This window comes from Rhagoletis pomonella, unplaced genomic scaffold (assembly GCF_013731165.1).
Source record: "Rhagoletis pomonella isolate Grant_MI unplaced genomic scaffold, Rhpom_1.0 Rhpom_scaffold_00009, whole genome shotgun sequence".
Classification (NCBI taxonomy): domain Eukaryota; kingdom Metazoa; phylum Arthropoda; class Insecta; order Diptera; family Tephritidae; genus Rhagoletis; species Rhagoletis pomonella.
The window spans coordinates 20,623,102-20,630,076 of record NW_023458563.1 but is presented as its reverse complement, the minus strand read 5'-3'; positions in this window follow the sequence as shown (position 1 = coordinate 20,630,076).

Below are 6,975 nucleotides of genomic sequence, written 5' to 3'. Positions count from 1 at the left end.
TACAAAAAAAAAAACATCGGTACTATTTTTCACTGGAATTATAAAATCTATTATATTTTAAGATTTCCACCAAAATATCAAAAATACTAAGCTTTACGTTAGGTGGACGGATTTGAAAATACCATCAAAAATTGAGTTTTTTATTAATAAAAACAGTCTTTTTTTAAATATTTTTTGAAAAAATTACCTCAATTTAAGCTTAAAAAGTTTGCATAAGAAGATTTAAAAAAAATTTCTACAGAAACATAATAATGAGATTTTTGATGCTACTTTTGACCTTTTTTCAAAGACTGGTTTAAGAAAAACTTGAATAACTCAGCCAAAACCTTACCAATTTAGACTTATGAGGTATCGTTGGTAATGTATTTTCTCACCCTTTTAATTTCTTTGCGAATAAGCTCATTCAAAGTATGAAAGAGGAAGGTAAGATAAACGCGTGTCATTCCATGTTGATTTAAGAAGTAATGGTACTTGATAAGGAAAAAATTGGGTCGTGAGTGAGTTGTTTTGCAAATAAATAAAAAGGGTGAGAAAATACCTTTCCACTTATACATCATAAGTCTATATCGGTAAAGTTTTGGAGCAGTTATTCAAGTTTTTCTTACACAAAGGTTAAAAAACAGCATCAAAAATCTCATTATTATGATTCCGATGATACACTTTTTTAATATTTTTATGTAGATTTTTTAAGGTTAAACTGTTTTGTCATATGAGGCGATTTTTTCCAAAAAATCCTTTAAGACACTATTTTTATTCATAAAAAATATAATTTTTAGAGGTATTTTCAAACCGGTCCAGCTCACGTAAATCTTAATATTTTTCAGAAATATTTTCGAACAAGTCTTAAAAAATACTAGGTGTGGTAATCCCGCCGCAAAAACCGAAACTTTTTTACCTTTTACATTTTTACGCGCCAAATAAATATAGGTTTGGAACTCGCAAAAACATTGATGTTGAGAAAAAAACATTGAAGTTAGTAGCTTATATAAAAACATCGATGCATCGATGTCTCCAGCTCTAGTGTGAATACCAAAATATTTTTCTTTATCCCAATCACAAAAATTAATTCGTTGAAATTTTGCAATAGAACATCGCGGTATTGTACCAACCTATTGACAAAAAAAAATTTTCCCAATTTTTTTTATTTTGTACCAATAGAGCAATATAAAAATGAACAAATCTGTACAAATGTACCAATCAAGTGTCACTGTCTTAGAAATTTATACAAGTAAAAAAAAATCAACAAATCTTCGTAAAAATTTGGAGTTTTTTAATTAGATTCTGAGTGTGTAGTTTTGTAGCCCATTGAATTCTAGTAGAATAAAGTACAAGTTTCAGAAGGCTAAAAATTGGGATTGATTTTTTAGAATTTTTAAATAGCTCGATATTTGTACGAAAGTTTGTTGATTTTTTTTTTTAATATTGCACAAATTTGGAAACTTGGATTTACACGGGTTTTGTTAAAGAATGAATTATATTTTTATAAAAAAATAACCAAAATTAAATAGCAAGGAAAATTGTCAGAACACCTACAATCTCGCTCAAACATTTATTTTACCATTTTTCGAATTTTTTTGAAAACTACTTAGGGCTCAGTTATGCATACTTGGCATTGCATGAGAGTTGTCACATAAGGAATCTGTTAAATAAGCTTTGCGTCTAAGCGGTTACCCACTGCACAGCATTACATATGTCGAAGTCTGTTGATTTTTTGATTTCTACGTAAAATGACATGCTATGCAGTGCAGTCCAAAGTATGCATAACTGAGCCTTTACGCTGGGGCATGACAACTTAAGTAGGCCATAAAATAAAAATACGAGCTGAATAGGTACACTTTCGGAAAATGTATCAACTGGTATCACTGCAATCAGTTTACATTCAATTTATCTTTGAAAAAACCACACATTTAAAATGATCCACGCTAAAAACAAAGTTTAATAATCCTCAGCAAAAATTATTCCAGTACTGTATAAGTACTTGCTATCTTACTAACTGGTGGAGGAGTTTATAAGAACATTTTCCATGAGTACGTACGTACATATGTATGCATATACATATCCATGTTTGTGAAGCAGCTACAAAGCATACGAAAGCCAAAACCGTTTTTTGAACAATTCAACCTTTGAAAACGAGATGGGAGAATACCATAGGTTGGGTATATAGAGATGCACAGGGTGCTACAACTTTTACAATCGTTTGAATTATGGAATGAGAAACATAAATAAAATAGAGTAAATTTAGGTTAAATACAATAAAAAAGTATAAGGGGTATTCGAGATTTGTTGTATGTGTCCTCGTATTCTGTATTTGTGGTATTTGTGGCTCTTGGTAGATAATTTAATAAAATTGTTACAAAATACATGCACTGTTGTTGTTGGATTTTATCTAAATTTAATTTATACATATTTTATAAATACTGCAAGTGCAAATATTCGATTAATATTAAATAAATTAGGTGGTCAGGGTCTCACAAACGGATGGTAGCATGCATGTAGGTATGTAAGTTGTTGTAAGGTGAGTAAGCGCTGTAATGAACGTACGTACACCGACGCAGTACTGGATAGTCGATAAAAAACAAACATGCAGATGTGCGGTTGGGGCACCCGTTATGAGCGTTTTATGGTCAAGCGGTTGCTGGGAAATTACCCGCTGGGTGGCGCATGTCATGTAATGAGCTGCTGCAGTTGCCGATCTGCATTTGAAACGTTTATGCCAAGCGGTGGCACGTGGCCGTGCTTTTATGTAGATACTGTAACAAATTTTTTACATTATTGCCTATTCACGAATATCTACATACATGTTCATATGTATGTATGCACAGTAGCGGATGCACGCTGGGGAGGGGTGGGGAAGGGGGGGGGGGGGCGGTGCGATGGGGGAGATGTAAATACTATGAATTAAAAAATTAATTTAAAAAATTAATAATTATAAGTTTACTTCTCCAAGCGCCCTCGCTTGACTTCAATCGTGCTAGCGAAGTAGTCAATGGCATTGTGAATAATAATAATAATAATAGATTGGCGCTTACACATATGTTAGTGTTTGGCCGAGCTTCTCCTCCGATTTGTGGCGTGCGCCTTGATGTTGCCACACAAAGCGGAGGGACCTACAGTTTTACGCCGACTCCGAACGGCGATTGTATTTTGATGAGAAGCTGTTTTTCATGGCAGAAATACACTCGGAGGTTTGCCATTGCCTGCCAAGGGACGACCGCTGTTAAGAAAAACCCTTTTTTCTATATTTATGCGATGTTGCTTTGACCAGGGTTTGAACCCAGGCGTTGCGGAGTGGAAGCGCGCACTGCTTACCACTACACCACAGCGGCCGACAATGTGAGAATTCTTCGAAATTATAGAGAAAATGCTAAGGAATTGGATTTTGACATTGTCCTTCCTCGGAGAGCGAATAGAAAAAATTTTCGGGCTAATTATCGTGCGTCTAACGATGAAGATTATTATCGAAAGGCAATATTTATACCGCTATTGGATAATATTTTGCTCGATCTCCGAGAAATATTGCCGAAAGGGTCATTCAACATTTTTGATTTGAACTTATTACTTCCATCTAAAATTGTGGAATATAATACGCCTGACGAAAAAAATAATGCTACCGAACGGGTAAAATCGCTTGGAAAACGATACGAACTTTTCTTGGAAAAAGACGGTATCAATTTGGAAGGAGAGTACAAAGTGTGGTTGGAACGATGGACAAATAAGGAAAGCAAAAAGCCATTCCCAAAATCAGCAGCAGAAGTTCTTGTAAATGCGACGTATATGCTTTTAAATTGATTAACAAACTTCTCCGCATTCTGGTCACACTTCCAGCTAGTAACGCTAATTCCGAAAGAAGATTTTCAACCCTTCGCCGGTTAAAAACATGGTTGCGTAGTACAATGAATGAAGAAAGACTGATAGGTCTAGCACTTTTACACGTACACTTAGATATTGAAATTGACACTGAAAGGATAATAAAAAGATTCGCAAAAGAAAAGCGCAAAATTGAATTTGAAATTTAAATTATTACAAAATTCTGAGTAATTTGTTAAGTTACTTAACTACATCCTTCATTTTACCAACATTGTAAGCAAGAAAGAAGTATTTATATGTATACATTGCATTAATAAACCCAAGGTATAACTTTACATCTTGTGTTTTTTTTAAATAGTACATGCAATTGTTTTATTAGACCTTGCATCAAATTCACAAAATGAAAAGTAATATTATATCAAAAAACACTTTACTTCACACTTCACAAAAAAGACTCGAACCTATATTTGCATGAAAAATAAATTAGGGTTAGATGCCTGTAATTTAACGTTATTTGACAAGGTGATCCCAATCGCTCCCCTAAAACGAATCGAGATAGGTATAGACAAATGTATAAGTATGTAAATGCTCAGAATGATGAGAGAAAAAGATTAAGCCATGTCTGTCCGTTCGTCTGTCCGTCTGTCCGTGTACACGATAACTCGAACAAAAATTTAGATATCTTAACGAAATTTGGTAAGTAGGTTGCCCTTTTTCCAAGGCAGGTTAGGGTTGAAAATGGGCAAAATCGGACGATAACCACGCCCACCTCCCATATAACGGTATTTTCGAAATATACAAAAACTACGATATTTCCGCAAATACTGGCTCCAAATTGTTGAAAGTTGGTATTTGAAGTATAATTTTGGCATAAAATAATAAAGTTATGAAATTTTTGGAAAATGGACGTGGCGCCGCCCACTTATGATGAAATGCTGTATCTCTGTAGTTCCTTTACCAATCCCCACCAAATGTGGTGCGAACATTGCTAAGGGCCTCACTAAGAAACCCGTAGAAAATTTTTGAAATAAGGCAAGAACCATGCCCACCTCCCATATAACGGTAATTTACAGAAATACGAGAACTGCGATAAATTAGTATCTGTTTAAGCTAATTTACTCAAAATCGATATATGCAATGACCTCTTGGCATAAAATGATATTTAGGGAAATTTTTGGAAAATGGCCGCGGCACCGCCCACTTACGCCTACATATGTGTATCTCGGTACCCGGTTTATCAATTTCTACCAAGCTCGGCACATTTAGCAACCTTGGCGCAAAAAAGCAATATGTGGAAAATTTTTAAGATTGGTCTACAATTACTGCCACTTACCATGTAACGGTAAATATTTGAAAAGACACAAGATTATTGTGTTTTGTTAAATGGCGTGGCACCACCCACTTATGACTACATTAGTTTATATCGATAACCGCCTTACCGACTTCCACCAAATTTGGTCCAATTATTTCAATATGTTATAGCATATTATCGAAACAAACATCGTGAAAAATACTCTTCCTTATCATGCAGTTTACTGAAAGGTGAAAAAACGAGATTTAATACGTGCGCCAAGTATATAAAGTTCGGTTTCGCACGAACTTATACTTCTTTATAGCACGGGAGTTAACGACAGAAATTTTCGGGTCATTTTCGCGAGCCTCATTTTTTTCTATGAGGTATGCGAGTAACGACAATACTAATTTGGACGTCTGCCGGCGCACCCCCACGACAGGGGCTTACAGGGGAGTTACAATTATAGCAAAAAATAAGCAAACAATTTCATATCCGCATACGCGAAACTTATTGTACGTATCATTAATTTCGTAAAAAATTTACATTTCTCTTTATAAGATATTGATACTTACAATATACATAAATGAAGATACTGGCATCATCACTATGGAACCAATCATGCGCTCTAAAAGATTAAACTGATCGTTTAATGTACGGTTTAAATACTTTAATTGTTTTCTATACATGGGCGTAGCCAGCCTTTCACATAGAGGAAAAAAATTTAGGGTATTTTTGCTTTTAAGTGTTTTTCTCGAATTTTTATAAACGAAGTATACAAATATGCATATCAGAAGAGAGGGGGTTTAATTGCGTTTACAACGATACCAATTTTTTAAAAATCAGTTAAAAATTTTTTTAAAAATAAGGTTTTTAATTTTTCGAGGACCCGAATTTTGACCCCTTATAGCTCCTGTAGTATAAGTTTGCACAAAAAAAAGTTATATGCTATTTATATAAGAGCAAAGGTCTATATTTTTAGTTTTTTAGTTATTTACATATAATATTAAAAAAATTATTTTTTACCATGACTCAATCTCTTAAAAAAAAATTGGTTTGGTCCAAAACCCAGCCGAGTGCTGTACAGTGTAATGATTCCAGTATCTTCATTTATGTATATTGTAACTATCAATATCTTATAAAGAGAGGTGTAAATTTTTTATTTATTTGAAACTAATAAAGTTAGAAGGACGAAATTCAAGGATGTGGTAGTTAACATATTAGTCCTTGACATATATTTGTTTCAAAAATAAATATTGGAAATTTCCAAGGATATTCAAGGATAACATTTTAAAAGGACATCTTCAATACTTATTTGTCCTGGTGCACCCAAAAATTAAATTTTTTTTCTATTCTACAGAAGTTTTCCGTTTAAATGATACCCATATTGTTACTCTACAATGCACCAAATCTTTTAAATATTTTTTTTTATTCAATCATATCCTAGAAATTTCAGTCCTTTAAAAAAATCCTGACGTCAGAGAGAAAAATTAAAAACGCAGTTATACTATATTTGGCTCCTAGTTTTGTGAATATATTGATTTTTTCGTGTTTTAAAAATTTTTGGTTTTTGTCGCACGGTGCTATAGTCACATTCAACATCTCTGCTGCCTTTATATCGCGGTTCAAGAACACCCTGTCAAAATGTTTTCATTTGTACATTTTGACAGGATATTAACCAGGCAGAAGAAGACAATTGTTTACTTGTAAGTATGCACAATTATGCAGTCTCCGTGAATTATCTCGTGAAAACAAGTGCATGCCAAATTTGTCTAAGGATGTCTGATGTCAAGCCGTACTGCGTTATTTGTCGAAAAACAACAGGGAAATTGCAAACATTTGTCATCAATACTTTAAATAAAAGTGCATATATTCTT